The sequence below is a fragment of the Amblyomma maculatum genome, chromosome 5 (assembly GCF_055883805.1).
Source record: "Amblyomma maculatum isolate TAMU_Amacu chromosome 5, ASM5588380v1, whole genome shotgun sequence".
In the NCBI taxonomy this organism is placed as follows: Eukaryota; Metazoa; Arthropoda; class Arachnida; order Ixodida; family Ixodidae; genus Amblyomma; species Amblyomma maculatum.
In genome coordinates, this window is record NC_139348.1 from 8,207,546 (window position 1) to 8,224,871 (window position 17,326).

The following is a 17,326-nucleotide window of genomic DNA, read 5'->3' on the forward strand; positions in this document are numbered from 1 at the left end:
TAGCGAAGACCCCCTCGAGCAGCGATGCAGCGTCACAGCAAATGTTTCACAAATACACCACGTAACCACGTTTTTTTCTCTTCCCCCCCCCCCTCCCCCCCTTTAACCCCCTATTCCAGCGGTGCTTATCCAAACATTGCAGTGCTACTAACCAAGGCGGCACTTTCAGCGACTAGTGGCTCCAAGGCGAGCATCCAACGGCGCTGGGCAGCTTTCTTGGAATCGACGCACTTGCACATCCAGCACTAGCACAGTCGGCATCCAGCATGCTTAGGCAGCAAAAGAGCAGCAGTTGTGGCTTCACAAAATCGCTTGCTGTCAGAGTCAAACATGACGGCCAACACTTGTTTCGAACTGCAAGCATCACAGTATATCCAGCATCCAAATGACACGGCTTGGGCCACTGCGTTTATAAAGCCTCAAAATGCGGCCGCAGCACCCCTTAATCCACAGGCACATGCCACTAGGCCATGGTAGAAGGATACGCGCTTGGCTGGCTAACCAACGCCCGCGTCGGCGAAGCGTTTAACCAGTTTAACGGCGCGCGCGTGTGCGCCGCTATCTGGCCATCTTTCTTTGGCGTAAAAAAAAAATAGAAACAAGCAAAAAAAAAAACTTAAAGGAAGTGACGTCGTGTCACGTGCTTGCGCGTCAGAGCGTCGTCTGCTCGAGTGTTCCTACGGGATATGGTTTGTCAATACGCACCCGGGACACGTTTGGCATCTCAGATGTAAGTAAATTTCCTTCTGTCCTGCACATTCTTCTGAAAACAGCGCAGAACTGGTCATGCATGCCAACACAATGCTAGTTTGTTAGTTCGTAAACAACAAGACGCGTTCATAACAAACGGTTGTTTGGTTTTGACAAAGTAAGGGGGGGGGGGGTGTTAATGCTTTTGCAGCGTCTTGGAAAAGAGACAGTGTCGTGGGCTGCACGATTGGAGTAAAATATGCCGTACAAATCATCATTCGTAAGCTCATTGCGGGGTGCATGATGCCGGTGCCGTACTGCGATTCAGCCTTCGGCAAGAATTTAGTATGGGCAACTTCGTAAGTGCCTCGACCCGGTCCTTACGTTGTGCTGCAGTTGAAGCTCCGGCGCTTGTGCATTGAATTTACACGGACTGAAAAGCGGTAAAACCTACCTGCGTTACGACAGGGCTAGCTCATTATTCAAATGTTCTATAAATATTGCGGATTATGGGATAAGGAGCCGGCGAACACGCGACGGCAGTATGATTCAGCTGTAATCGTACTTAAAGCACCATTGTCGAGCCTTGGGTGCAAGTAGAAGGTAAAAAAAAAAAAAGTTTTTTTAGCTATTTTTGAATTTTTTCACCTGTATTGGCTTCACATTTTCTTTTGCATAATTTGTTTTGACTGAAGTAATCCACAAAAACTACAAAGTGCATATAAATGACAGACACCAAACTCAGGCCTTCAGTCCAAAAATAGCAGTAAGGTGTAAAGTTAATTATGCATTCAACAGTACCAATAGTATTGATTTTCTTGTGTAATTATCTACAAATGAAGCAAAAAACTCTACTAATTGTGCTGAGATGCCCCATCGACATCTTCCCTGATATGAAATGTGAATCAAAATGTGTGCAGGTTTTTTTGTACGCAGTGTATGAAATTCATGCAGGTTTTAAATTGAGGAGTGCATGCAGGATTCCAAGCAAAACAAGCCTTTGCTCAAGGTATCATTCCAGTGTGGTGTTTTTTTAATTTATGCATGTTTTGTAGAAACAACTGTAGATGTTGATAAGGAACTGGTTTCGGGGGTGGCTGCTCCTGGCCCTACGGTGCTGCGATTGGTAGGTCACCGCAGCTTGCGGCGGGGGCTAGCCTGCCACTGGATTTCTATCTGTTGTAGGCAGTCTTTGTACCTACTACCGTTTCAGTGGTGGACGACGGCTGTTGCGACGTGCCTCTCTCTCTCCCACTTTTTTCTTCTCTATTTTCTCTTCTGTCCGCACGAGGCAGTGGAGGTGGCTCAGCTACAGAGCCAGTAGTAGGCCCGTGCATTTTCGTTATCTTCTTCCTTTAGTCGCAACAACAAGTGGTGGTGTGTCTGGATCTAGCTCATGAATGGCTACCACATTTATGAATCGTTTGGTGGCCGCATGCACTTCCATACATGGTTTGAACAGTCACGTTACATTCTGCAATTTACTTCTTTTTACTTTTTGGATGGATGTGTTTCCACTTTTGAGTGCGTAGCCTTTCACAATTCATAATTGATCGGGTGAGCGTGTTTTGACATGATAAAAGGTTTGGCAGTTCGATAGCATTGGCCCGTCATGATGCACAAGCAGCAGACTGCTTGCTGCGCTGGTGCCAATATCTTCCTAGATATCACTTGATCATCATGTCAGTGTTGAGATCATTTAATGGAAGTGTGCAGATAGCTATAATCCCACATTTTCTTCACTGGCTTGCAGGCAGGAACTTGTCAGCAAAGCAGCTTTAAAAAGGAAAGCTCACAAAAATTATTTCTCTAATTGTCTGTTAAAACTGGAAAAAAGTTATTGTATAACTAGACTGCTCACTCACCATGTCAACTTCAGCAAAAAAAAAAAAAAAAAAAAGGTTGGATAATAGAGGCAGTTGCACTGCAGTCCTGATAAATATGTTGAAGTTGTTGAAACATAACTTGAGCTTTGAGTGCAAAATGAATCCAAGCTAGATCTGCTAGAGAGCAAGTAAAGTTGAAAGATGGAAACATGGCACTTGACTGAATTCTCTTGTGAAAATTTATATATCTGGTCCGACTCTGCACATTCTTCCGAGTTGACGTAGTGGGAGCTAGGGATGAACTTTTGCCTTTCTTGGTGCACTGCTTGTGTGTAACCCGAGTTGGGGTGGAACATTGCATGTTCAGAGGGTGGTAGGGAAGCAAACTTGGTGGCACTAGGAAGGCTATGAACAATATGAGGATGATAGGCTGCCTTTAGACTGACTGGCTTGCATTTCTCGGTGTGTTTTGTATGTGCGAATGTTCCATAAGCTGCCACATATGTCTTGGATTTGATGTTGAGGTGACTGGAATGATCAAAAACTCAATGTTATGATCGAAGTCCTCAGAACATGCTGTGATTTTACTCCTGGATTAAGTTGCAGACATTGTTTGCTGGGCATACATACCTTTGAGAGGAAATCCAGTAAATGAAGGTACGGGCAGAGTGCTTGCTTATTATTCCAACCTAACTGCTCAAACAACGTCACCATTTTCTGGAAACAGATTGTTCAAGCTTCCAGCCTTCCGGTTGTTCACTCGTGCAATACAGTGAAGCGCATTTACGCCTTGGCACATGGCAGGCTCAGGGGCTTGTTCATCGCTACTGTACTAAGTTAGACCTCAAGTGGACTCGAAATGCCTTTTTCCATTGCCATGAAGTAGGGTTTAAAAGAAGGTTTGATGACGGACATACTGTTTGCTCTGCTAGCAAGTAACGAAGAGTTAGCATAACATTTCTTACAAGTTACACTATCTGGCACCTCTTGATGTGTGTTGTGCCTGCTACGCCACTGAATCCTTTGTGTGAGATCGGAGGTCCCTGCAGGATCACAGACTTATAATGCTACTTAAATTATGAGCAGATCGAGGTGGTAGATAGTAAAACTCTGTTAATGGTGAATTCCAATAACAGACTGTGGTCGCTTACAGAACATTCTTTTCTGCTCATTTTGGACCAACTGTATTCCAAATGCAGATCCGGAACACAGGTTTCATCTTCCAAATGCAGATGAGGAGCGATTGCTGAGCCAAGATCGCTCCATGGAGCAGTCTGGATTGCTCTGCCGAAATCAACAGGACCAGCTGGAAATTTACTTGAGTATGTGTTCAGCTGCACCTACCATTTCCAGTAGATTGTCTCTGCTGCGCTTGCTGTGCCCTCTGCAATAATCGACTATTGGTACTTGCCGCTGCTACGAATGCAAATTGCTGTCATGAACTAGTGCTCACTTTTGAGGACAGCAAGTCTGAGAGCAGCAGTATTCTGCAATAATCTTTTTTAAAGACCTCAGCTCAGAGTGCGACTGGAAAACTATGTGCAGAAACAATCTTTGTGTGCTATTTGTGAACTCGAAGCCATTCCTCAACTCTGAAACAGTGAAAACAGTGATCTGAGCCTTTGTTTTATTTGAGAATAGTGCCAAAGAAATCTTACCGTGCTTGCCCGCACTAGACTATCTGAAAGAATGGCATAAACTGTTGAGGTCAACACCATTCTAAGACCTATTACAGGTTTAAAACAGACGACATGTGTACACGAAGCACAGGCTAGCGCACAGAATGACTGGCAATTCCTCTGTCAGTCCATGGGCACTACCTACTTGCGCTAGCATGAGTTCCAAACACAGTCGGGACACAATTTGTGCTGGATGCAGGTGCTCTGTTGTGGAGCGGGCAATCCACTTAAGTTCTGGGATTGTAATTCACTATATGTGGAGGAAAAGCAAGTGAACATCTCTCTGCTGGCATATGTCACATTGCCTGCTGCCATCGCTTTTGGTTTCAATATGTGCTAGTGACGGGAATGCTCACAGCACAAGTGGGAGTGGAGACACTGATCTGCGCCATTATGGAAATGCCAAGATGTTAGCATGGGCAAACATCTCTTTGCATCACCACGAAGGTTGCTAAGGCTCAGCTCCATGTATGAGCAAGCGAGTGCAGTGCGGGCATATGTCAGACAGCTCGTTAACTATGGGCCTACAGCAACAGCTGCCATACCTTTAATGAGAACTCTCGACTAAAAAGGCAATTTTACAAAGAGCAAAGTAAATGATGATAATGACTTTTTTTTTTATTTAACAAAGCAGGTGGTCAGAGTGAAGAACTCATGCCACGACTGTTAATATGCCTCTACTGCCCCATTTGTAAAGCAAGCAGATTGAAGTTCTCGAATGAGCATGTTTACAGTCGTGAGCAGCTCTGTTCGATGTGTGTCCATAGGGTGGCACATTGTTTCATTGTTCAAAAGAATACTAAACAAAAGGTGGTTTGGAACTTAAAGGGGAAAGAACAGAGAAGCTGGCTGTATTTTTGTTTTGTTTTTTCCTAAAAAAAAAAGAAGCTGGCTGTAGATGCAGAAATACTGTGAATGGTGAGAGGTGGACAGGTACCAAGCAGTCGTGAACTGCACCTGGACTTTGCAAGGAGCCTCATGCTACTCATGAGCCACAGTTTGGCCATACCTAGCTTATATAAGCTTGACTTGTACAAAACATGCCTGCAAATGCAACCCTGCCTCAAGGCTGCCTACACCCTACTGTGGCAGCTTCAGCGTTTAGGACATTTGACTAGTGAGCTGGGTGACGCGGGCTCGGTCTTAGCTGGGGTGGTTGCATTTCGATGGTGGAAAAATGCTAGGTGCCCATGTGCTTTATAGTGTCAGTGCACACTAAAGAAGCGTAGATGGTCGAAATTATCCAGAGCTATCTACAATGTGGAACACCATGATCAAATCAAGGCTGCCTACTGTTAGCATTAGTAGAGTACCTTCGCAATGCCACAAAGTCTGCCCCTCACCACACTCCTAAATTTCGTTGTTTGCAACTCTACTCAGGTTACTTAGTTTGATGACCCCTTTTCCTGAAACAGTAGCAGTTGACGAAAAGAAGTGTAAAAGCATATCTCACGCCCATGCACTGAACTCCGAGAAAGGTGCTGATTTGGTCATAATTTTTTTTTTTCATGAGAATTTGGTCAGTGTCATAATATGACCCTTGGAAAGTCATATCTCTACTGAAATGTTCATGTAATAATCTGGGTAGCTTTTATAGATGGCTTGGATGATATCATAAGTGCTATGATGGTGAACTGTGCTTAGTGTCTGCAATACCTGCATGATGAAGATGGTGAATGCAAATTAGACAGATTTTTGCTCTACTTTTGGTTCACCAGTGGGTGCCTAGTGAGTCGTCAGTGCAAGCTATCCATAGGTTCACTTTCTTCATGCAATTTACATAGCTGTGGAGTTCTCATAATAGCAGAAGTATCATATTTATGGGTCACTAACTTTTTTTTTTAATGTAAGATAAGTAAATACGTCGTCAGCAACCTTAGAGCGCAGCATGCTCTTTACCTGTATTACCTGTTTATCATGGATAGAATAATGATGCTGTACTCCTGTGCTACTTTCAGTGTTCAATTCTACACGGTAGCACATCACTATACTCAGGGTTAAATGTCTGGCTATGCAGCTGAAGCTAGGCAAGAAAGTGAAGGCAACATACCTCTCTTCCCTTGCCATGTAGAGTGGGTTACTTCAGCGCTAGTGACCTTGCATTAACTCTCCAACTTTCTCCCTTCACTTCAAGCCTGCACATGCCTAGCCCAAATAGTGAGCAAACCACTCTCCTCGGCAAAGAGACTAAAACTTGTCTCCTTTCCTTTCGTACCTTGGCTGCATAGCCCACAACATGTCTCCGTGTATAGCAAGATTCAATGCCATATTTCCTCTTACTGTCGGAGCACCCTCTGCTTCTGCTGTACCACCCTTGCAGCAGCCCAGTGTTTTGTTTACCACAGAAATTCATGTCTGTGCAAGCTACACTGGCATGGAAAGGTGCATTTCTGAGCCAACTTTCATGCTTTATGATGGTACTCTCTTTGATCGCCTTTAAGTTGCATCAAACCTGGTCATGTGTGTTGGTCAGTACCAAATGAAGTAAATTTCTTTGACTAACATACTTTGAGAAGGATGGCAATTTGCATGAGTTGGTAAGGCGTCATCTTGAAAGTAGCAGCACGAAAAAACAAGGATGTGAAAGGAGGCAAGCAGGCAGTAACTCGCAACTAAATTTTATTGATGCAAACATGAAATATATAAAGCCAAGCAACGCCGCAAACTGCTCAGTCACTGATAAGCAGACAGCAAAACATCAATCACTAAAATATCCGAGCGGTTCCATTTATGTAGATATAGGTAGAGGTACCAACTTGGCTGTGCATTGTAAAGAATGCACTTTTTGCTTTCAGTTTCTTTCAGCTGCGCACATTCTGGCTGTCATCCATTTCAAATCAGCTGGAAAATCATTGAAGCTGAAGGCATTTCACGACTAGGTAATGAATGTGCTAGTGAGCCATCCATCGTGTTAACATGCAGTGAGTTGGGATATCTAGATTAGGGAAGTGCTCTTAAATTTTAGTGACTCATGTTTTGCTTTCTGCTTATAAGTGATTGAGTGGTTTGCATTGTCGCTTGACTCCTTTATATGTTGCAAGTTAGCGCCTGTCTTGTCTCCTTTCACAGCCTTGTTTTTTCGGGCTGCTTTGTTCAAGATAAAATACAATTTCTGCTACTTAGGTCATAAAATGAATTCTAATGAAGTTCCACATCTCTTAGAAAAGTAGTATTGTAGTTACAGGCATGTATTAAGGCCCTGCACTACAAATTAAGAGGCTCGCTCGATATAAAGCATAAAGGGAGAGCTTGTCTGATCTTGGGCCTAGTGGGCATTAGTGGATTATGGATAGGTTGATGTTAAAATGTACTTGCAGTTAAAATCAAGTAAATGCTTTATTTGTAACTAGGGCCACTGTGATGCCTGACCTGTTCTTTTGCCAGGCTGGCGACGAGATGGAGTGAAAGGATTTATTTCAGTGTTGGTATGTCTCGGGTGATGTCAACATTGTTTCTTCTCTGGCTTTATAGGCAGTCGCCCTTCAACGAATTCAATCCTAAAGTGAAAGTTTGAATCCAAAAAAATATTAATCTAGGATTACTTAGCAGGCAGAGGCGAATTCATACAGTGACTTACACCAGCATGCCACGCATCATTTCAAGAGTATTGTGGTGTTCCTATTCTATGCCTTTATTTCTTGCTCACAAAGACTCTGCATGTAGGTCTTGCACTATATTACGCTTTGATTTGTTGGTTCATGGTACTTTTTACCTTACAGCAAGCTCCATGTGGCTTCAAAGCAATGGCTTCTTCAAGCTCTACAATACCCTTTGCCAGAATCGCACAGTGCTATGATGGGCAAGTAGGACATTGATGTAAGTGCTGAAGACATTTTTCAGCATGTGTAGTTTCTTATCTGCCTAACCTGCTATTGCATTTGTGGCTCCTTATGTTTATTTTGAGGTTCAGGTTTCTTCAGTGTTTTCTTTGATTGCTGCCATTGCTTACTGGCTATGGCATTTGGCTGCTGAGCCTGAGAATATGGAATGGAATGGTGCCTGGGGCCTGTCGATACAGGCAAAATGCAAATTTGCCTACATGTTGGGCAGTGCCAGTGCACAGTTTAAAGAACTTTTTGTGGAAGAGGGAGGGCTCTGGAAATTAGCCCAGAAGCCCTCTTTCATGATGTCTCTCATAGCTAATGTTCAGCTTTAGGGTAATAAAAGGACATTGAGGACAAGCTGAAGCTAGCTTGTGTTATACATTTCTGCATTCTATTCACTAAAATGCTATTTTACAGAAAATGCAAGTTTCTTTTTAAGGTAGGAAAAGCCAGAAGTTTTGAAACAAATCTCATTACCAGCTGATTTTATAAGATGTGAGGATAGTACACCTTGAAGTGAAGCTCATGCACCTTCACTGTGGTTGCTGCAGTTGTTGGGCTAGTTATATTCCTCTGACTGCAAATTAAATTAGCAGAGTACAGTAGGGGCAATGCAGTCGATATAGGTTTCAGTAGTCTTGACATTGCACTGCTTTCATATAAGTACTACCATCTTTCATTTGAATATGATTGACAGTATTCTGAGTAGTGGCAGGCCGGCCACATGTGATCAGAGTTCTTGAGTGCATACTGGTTGCAGATTTTCACCATACCGCCATGGCTGGGATGCCATGTACCGGGATGCCAGTAGCACTGCAGCAACTGAGAAGGAAGTGGTTGAGCATTTAATTGGATGGGAAAATTCAGTCTTATCTGTACTTTTAAGTGTTAAGCTGATGTAATTTGTGCATGTGGAATCATGTCAAGCAGTTATTACTTCTCGGCTAGCTGTATTGGCGGCGGAGGTACTACAAACTACTGAGGAAAGTGTTGCTGGCTTCTGTCCTCATTGAAATGCAGCTGCTGATGATAACAAATGTGGCAAGAAACAGGTGGCCTTGCTTCCACCTTGAAATATGTGCGTGTTTGTGAAAAGCATTGTTTTGAGGCTTAAAGGTAACCGATACCATACCCCTTCCATGGAGAGTAGACCAAAGCACATCCTCATGATTTGTGAGTGAGGAGGGAGAACTCACAAGTTTCAGCAAATGTAAATGGCGGTATGGGGTTGTTCTGGCAGAATACTTCTGCAGTGCTTCTCTCCTCAGCGAAAACCCCTTCACTGTGGCGGTAAAACCTGTTTTGGGGCAGAAATAGGGTGCTGCCGGGAGACATCTCTTGTGACAATGACCACATCCATTACCTGCTTCACTCTGCCTTGGTTTGCTCTCTCTATTAAAGGGATTAAGCTCTTAAGAGCACCTTAACCTTACAGGTACCATTCATAACCCCCCTCCCTTCCCTTCTGGTTTTCAATAGAGAAGGCATGCTCCTCCCAAGATTCGTGCATAACATGAGACTTAATACAGAAATATTCAGCATGGCACCCAACTTCTGCCGCAACGGGGATTGGGAGAATATTTTTGCAGGTCCTCAGTGCACAATCACATAATACTTCATTGACATAGCCTACTATATGTCACCTACACATTACTCGTGGAGTTTGTATTCTTTTTTTTCTTGAGAGAAAAGCGTTGTTCAGTCAAAAGGCACGATGCGGGGGAATGTGGAGTGAGCACTGATTCTGTGTGTTCGCAATTTTTGCTTAGCTTTCGTTCTTTTTCTTCTGGTGGTTTGGCAGGGTTGCTGATATTCGAGCGACACAAGAACTGAGTCATGAGTCTGCTTCTTCGCAGTAGGATCGTGCGTTTGTTTTCCTCATTGTAATGAAAATGTGCAAGGGTACTGACCCTATGTGGGGCTGCGAACATATTTATAGCGCATGAGTTATTTGCACACATGCACACCACACACTTGCAGTTTTGTAGTGGTGAAAAGAAGTAGCTGTCAAGACAGAGCATCTTCTAAGGGCACATAAATGTTGATGTTTGAAATTAAGCTGTGAATTTATACAAGATGTGGCTTAGTTATTGAACTAACAATTTTTTAGCACTATAGTTGTTTCATGTAACGGGTTTAACTTAAGGTACAAAGGTGGCCGATTGAGCCCTGTGCTCTAACACACTGTGCACAGAAGCAGTCAAATCTTTAGTCCTCCCTATCTTCTGCTCAGGCCAAAGCAACTCATACCTTGTTGACACAAAAGTGACGTGTCTGTATTATTCCTGCATATCCTGCGTGGCGGTTTTTTTTCCTTTTTCATTCTACTGGGAGGGAGTGAGAAAAGGGCTGCAAGGTCTTTCTCGTCTATGCGGGAAGGACGAAAGGGTACTGGGAGGTTGGCTGTCAAAGTGCTTTAAAACGAGTGACTGCTTCAAGCTGCCCGGGGCGCTTGATAAATTGTGGGTGGATGGGAAGGGGGAGTGGAGGTAGTGGGAGGGGGGTCTAGCTGTTCTCCGAGCTAAGCGCACAGCAGCATGTATGCTTCTTCCTTTTTTTTTTTACTTAGTAGTGCGGAGAGGATAAAAAAATGGGGGCGGGGGGGTTTGGCCAGCGCAGGTGGTGCTGTTTCAAACGAGTGACCGCCTGGAGCTGCCCTTGGCAAAGCACAGAGCAGTATGCACGCTTGCTCCTTTTTTCCCGTAGCAGTGAGGTGTGCGCTGCGATAGCCTGAGTGGCAGTGGAGGGAGCACTGAAGATTTGGCTGCTTCTGTGCCCGTGCACTGGGGCAGGTTTTGTACCTTAAGTTAAGCCCGCTATGTGATACAAGCCTGAATCACTTTGGGGCATTAAACCCCAAACCAAACCTTATGTGAAACATCTTGTATACTATTTCATGGCTTAATCCAAACATCAATGTTTATGCACCGTTCAGAAGATACTCTGTCTTGACAGAATAATTTTTTGCGCCACTACAAAACTGCATGTGTATAACGCAAATAACTCAAGCTCTGGTACTGAATATATGCAGCCCCACATACGGCAAGTACTCTTGCACATATTCATTACACTGCGGAGAGCAAACGCACCATCCCGGTGACATGATGCGAAAAAGCCGACTCAACTCCAGAGTCCCCGCGTCGCTTTGCATACCCATACAAGCTGTACACTAAACTATCGAAAGAAACAGAACAAAAGCAAAAAATTGCAAACGCACAGAATCAGTGCTCACTACATTCCCGCGCATCTCGTCTTGACTGAGCAGCGCGCATCTGTTAAAAAAAATCTAGGAGATACATATATGTGTCGTATAGGCTACGTCATCCATGTGTGACGTGACTGTGCACCCAGGACCTGCAAAAATATTTTCCCACAGGAATTGCGCTATGCAGGATAGCTGATACTCTTGAGTTTTGCAAAGAGCCTTTGTAGATAATTGTGCCCCCATTTTCACCCTGGTCAGTTCAAGGAGCAAGAGGCACGTTGGAGCACAATTACCTATTATAATCTGTATGATCCTGAATGGGCCAGGGCTCTTGTGCCATTCGCAGGGCAGCATACAGCTTGTGAGATTGAGTATCGTGACAGGAAATTGGCACTTCACAAAAAATACTTTCACTTGAACTTCAACTCCATGCAGCCCTCAATGCCTGCTTTTCATTTGTTGGCAGTTAGGTGACCTTGAGGGCTCATCGACTGCCACTCAACTTGTAAACACGGGACATTATATCATTTGCTCGCTATTTGTGCTTTGTTCTGCGAGTTTATCCAGCTTTTCACAAAAGTGGATGCAGTGAGTATGCACAGATCTGTTTTGTGAAGCATTGGCTGAGTGACGGCCCAGGTCAACCCTGTTCAACCCAGAACTTCTGGCATATTGTTTCGTGGATACAGCTTTGGCTACCCTCCTGACATCCCAGCTTTTGACACCAAGTATGCATAACCATGGCCTATCACAAACTGCAATGCTGTAATTGATCATCACATACTTCTGTGGTGCTGCACATTTCAAATTGTCACTATATGGGAGCAATGTTTCAGAACCTACTTAATGCAGAGCTATGATACACATTTGAGGACTAAGAGCAAGTTTGCTCTGCATGGTGACTTCCAGAGACAGGGACACACTTGTGGGGAAAGGCATGTTGCGTACATACCTTCCAACCCTTTGATTTACCAGAAAACCAGATTTTTGACCGAACTTTCTGATTGCACGATCACTGCCTAAATGTTTCGATAAGGGGCTTCTGCCTGCAAAGAATGGCTTTTGCAAAACCGGCACTGCGGAATCAGCAGCCACGTCTTAATTGCCAGCATCTCCATCAAAGGCCCCACTAGCACCATTGGCATCATTGGCTAAGCAGGAAATCAATCAAAGCAGACTTTAGCTGAGCGAGAGTAGGTGTGGCTGGCTGCACACACAGTTGATGTACTTCGTTTCTTGTAGGCAGCGGTGCACAGCTAATGCAGCCACAGTAGATATAGATGCTTTGCTGGCTTCGCTTTCAATCTGAACTAAGGGCAGCTGCTCAGTGCACTTCACGTTAAAGGGTTTTTCCAAATGTCACGCCATCTGATCCTCCTGTATTGAGCTCAGCCGCATGCCTCATCTTACCAAGCTGCTCTATGCACAACAATGGCGTGATTGCTCTTCTTTCAGAACCATCACAGCCAACAACGGTCGAAGACGACATTACGTGTAAAAGGGCTAGTAATGGTTTTGCATTGAAGACTTACAGCACTCCGATGGTGCTGAGAGAAAACTGCGGTGGTGGGCACGCAGATCAGTTTTGCTTTAGCTATGGAGACATAGCGAGAACACTCTGTGACGGCCTGTAGATATCTCGGCGTACACCTTTAGACATGTATTGCACGCTTGCTGCTGCGTGTGTGTATGCTCAGGATGTTTAGATTAGGACTCATCAGACACTGCCTGAAAGTGGCAGCCCCCCCCTTTCGGACATTGAAACATCAAACATGGCCTCTTCATCACCCCCTATTGGGCAGTCTTCCCATTTTTGGTCTTAGCACATACGTATAAAGGAAGCTGGGGGCCCACAGCAGCGCAGTTGAGCCTTTGGAACAATGAACATTTGTGCTAGAGGCATCAATGGCTTAGTTGTCATATCAGGGTAGTACAGACGTCTTCAGACTCGCGGTGCTGTCTAAGTTCACTACTCATAGCCTGAGTTGCTTTATTGCATAAAAAAAAGTCCCAGCCTAGTAAAACTGCTCTGTTGTGGCCGATGAAAGACACGAACGCAGGCAGCTGGGAATGGAAGTGAGTTTTATTCACCAACGCCTCGGCCTATATAGCCCTTGTTTTGCGCAATATCAGATGTCAGTTTAGGCGCATGCGCAAGACAAGGGCTATATAAGCAAAGGCATTCGTGAATAAAACTCACGTTCCTGGCTGCCTGCGTTTGTGTCTTTCTTTGGCCACAACAGAACAAAAATATGTTTTGCAAACTGCATGAACAAGGCAGCTGTGAAAAATGGCTGAAAACAATTCACGTCTGGCAACATTTTCTGTCATTGACATAAAGCTTGTGTAGAACAGGATTTAGGCATTGAGAAGTGCTAGAATTGCTGTGAAATCTAGTGACCTAGTTGCGTGTTTGCACTCGAAGTGCTCGGCGGTGAGCGTTGAGCACATGTAAAGTGCAAAGAAGCATATTGCAGCGCATGCAGCCCAGCCAAGAAATTTGGCTTTCCAGAATCAAATGCCGCTTGTTTCCAAGCAAGCTAGGATCTGTAATTGTAAATGTACTTGACTGCGAATATCCCTGAGCCACTCTGAAGACAGAATTGACCCCCCTCCCCACAGCACCGTGCGTCTAAAACATTATGCACTGAGGCAATCTGCAAGCCATCGATGTGTGCAGCACAGGTGTTCCATGGCACAACTGCACCTCCGGTACCTCCCTCTTCCTATTTACAATATGCCATTCCCTACAATTGCACCACTGTTCACAGTGGTTCATAGAAACCCCTGCACATGCTTTGTTTGCTGTTAGCCGTCAAATGCTTGCTGCAATTTGGCACTCGGCACGCTCTGAAATGTTGCTGAGGCATCCGGTGACAACTTGAAATATGCCTATACCACAGCAGTATAATGCGGTGATCAACTACAGCATTAAAAGCTGCACCTGACAACAGCTATACATACTCATCGTTAGCTGCATGGACTTCGGGAGACTTGTCTTGGTCATACTTGAAACAATGTTTCAGTATTTTCGAGTCAGATAGGTTCCCACAGAGCCAATGCTTCAAAAAGTGGGTCTGTGAATCTTATTGTATCCGCTTTAATGAAAGGCTGTGTATGCAGTAGAATGAAGTCCGCACAGCGTGTGAACGCTACAATGCCTCATGTTTGCAAGTGGAGGTCGAAGTGGCCCTATATTAGCGTCATTGCAACTTTGAAATTCGTGAGAAAACTTGAGTTTTCTCCTGCACTCGAGGAGCGATTAAAGTAAAGCTTCATTTCTAAAAAAAAAATGCCTCGAGGATCGCTGGGGCTAAAGGTTTCAGTCAAGGTCTCCATGCATTCTTTCCGCATGGTATTTCTCAAGAAGACTTTGTTGGAAGGAACGCTCGGAGGCCGTCATGAATTCTAACCAAGCACCTCCGGTACCTCCCTCTTCCTATTTACAATATGCCATTCCCTACAATTGCACCACTGTTCACAGTGGTTCATAGAAACCCCTGCACATGCTTTGTTTGCTGTTAGCCGTCAAATGCTTGCTGCAATTTGGCACTCGGCACGCTCTGAAATGTTGCTGAGGCATCCGGTGACAACTTGAAATATGCCTATACCACAGCAGTATAATGCGGTGATCAACTACAGCATTAAAAGCTGCACCTGACAACAGCTATACATACTCATCGTTAGCTGCATGGACTTCGGGAGACTTGTCTTGGTCATACTTGAAACAATGTTTCAGTATTTTCGAGTCAGATAGGTTCCCACAGAGCCAATGCTTCAAAAAGTGGGTCTGTGAATCTTATTATATCCGCTTTAATGAAAGGCTGTGTATGCAGTAGAATGAAGTCCGCACAGCGTGTGAACGCTACAATGCCTCATGTTTGCAAGTGGAGGTCGAAGTGGCCCTATATTAGCGTCATTGCAACTTTGAAATTCATGAGAAAACTTGAGTTTTCTCCTGCACTCGAGGAGCGATTAAAGTAAAGCTTCATTTCTAAAAAAAAATGCCTCGAGGATCGCTGGGGCTAAAGGTTTCAGTCAAGGTCTCCATGCATTCTTTCCGCATGGTATTTCTCAAGAAGACTTTGTTGGAAGGAACGCTCGGAGGCCGTCATGAATTCTAACCAAGCCTTGAGTAGAGGAACAGCTGTTTCCTTCACTCTGGAGCAGAGGCAGAAGGTTGAGTCGAGGTGCATCTTCATATGATCATATATGTAGGATTGCATAATCTTTCAGGTTTATTTTTATTCTTTAGCCGTGTATGCTGAGCCATATCCAAGAGTGCACACTTCTACTTCTCGAAGGCCGTTTAAATCTCCAGTTTTGCACTGCTCTCTTGACTTTGTAGTTATTGTAGCTTTTCATGAAGCGGTGTACAAATGTCATTGATCGATAGGTGAAGAAAAGAAGCCAGCAGTCGGCGAGGCCAAGGAAAGCACTGGGGATTGTACTTTGTGTGTTTTTTTTTAATTTTTACTTTGGTAATCACACAAATTAGTAATGTAATCTGTTTAGGGGAAAGATAAATGCAAAGTAGAAGGAAAAACAACGTGCCGATGGTGGGGACCGAACCCACGACCTCCGAATATCGCGTCCGGTGCTCTTCCAACTGAGCTACATCGGTCGCTGTTCTACCTGCTACTTTCTTGGGTATTAATGTTGTCTCTATATGAACCTTGAGAGTGTTCACCAGCGCCACCCTCAACCATAGCGGTGGACGTGGAGATGAGGGTACTCGTCTTTTTTTTTTTTTTAATTTTTACTTTGGTAATTACACAAATTAGTAATGTAATCTGTTTAGGGGAAAGATAAACACAAAGTAGAAGGAAAAACAATGTGACGATGGTGGGGACCAAACCCATAAAGTACAATCTCCAGTGCTTTCCTTGGCCTCGCCGACTGTTGGCTTCTTTTCTTCATGTATTATAATGAGTACCCTCAATTCCCCTTAATTTATCTGCTTGTCGCCTACGGGGGTCTCGGTTCTGGAAGTCTTGAAGCCATAGGTAGCATAAAGCACAGCTTTCGCCCTCGCTCTTGATCACATTCTATGTGACGCTGGCGGTAACACAGGACATTCCACGTCCACCGCTATGGTTGAGGGCGGCGCTGGTGAACACTCTCAAGGTTCGTATAGAGACAACATTAATACGTAAGAAAGTAGCAGGTGGAACAGTGGCCGATGTAGCTCAGTTGGAAGAGCACCGGACGCGATATTCGAAGGTCGTGGCTTCGGTCTCCACCATCGGCACATTGTTTTTGCTTCTACTTTGTGTTTATCTTTCCCCTAAACAGATTACATTACTAATTTGTGTTATTACCGAAGCAAAAATTGAAAAAAAAAAAAGTACAATCCCCAGTGCTTTCCTTGGCCTCGCCGACTGTTGGCTTCTTTTCTTCATGTATTATAACGAATACCCTCATTTCCCCTTCATTTATCTGATTGGTCGATAGGACATGGTTCGAAGGCCCTTGAAATATCTGTTCGACTGAGGTATCAAATTTTGTGGGGGGTCTGATGCTGAACAGTCTGTATGCTCGTGTCAGTTCCTCAGATTTCTGTAGTTCAGAATCGAAACTTTTTGAATTGAATTGTTGTCAAATAATAGTATAGCACCTACTTGTCCCTTTCCCAAAATGTTTGGAAAAACATGAGCTGAATTTTTGGATCTGGGATATAGTCCTGCTTTTTTTGCATTTTGCAGACGTCGCACAGTGAAAACCTGTATCCAAGCCCGAACCCAGCAGGTCAACAGCAGCAGAACAAGGGAACCTATATCCAAGCTCCAAACTGGTGGACCGAAAGCAGATGTTTTGTGACCGCAGTGTGTCAGCCATGCTGAGACATGGCATGAATAAAGCCAATCCAGGTGACCACATGTGTCTTTTCCAAGCATGCATGCTTTGCACATGAGGCATATCTCATGGAGGGCATCATTTCGGCAAAACGTTTTGTCACAACTGCAGCAAACACTGATTGAGGCCTTGCACAAGGCCTAAAGCTGGGATATTAGTATTATGCGCAACACAAACATGAGGAGTGGTGTAGGAGCCTTGCAACCATGCAGAGTATCACTATAGCATGGTAGCATTCCTATGTCA

At 44.3% G+C, this 17,326-nt stretch overlaps 1 long non-coding RNA gene across 1 annotated transcript; it reads left to right on the forward strand.

Moving 5' to 3' along the window:
- The first annotated feature begins 702 nt into the window (after window positions 1–702).
- Window positions 703–16,972, forward strand: LOC146187722 (uncharacterized). Its single transcript, XR_014707143.1, has 4 exons — window positions 703–730; window positions 3,716–3,838; window positions 7,915–8,011; window positions 16,930–16,972. It is a non-coding gene; the product is annotated as an uncharacterized LOC146187722 (long non-coding RNA).
- The last annotated feature ends 354 nt before the right edge of the window (window positions 16,973–17,326 follow it).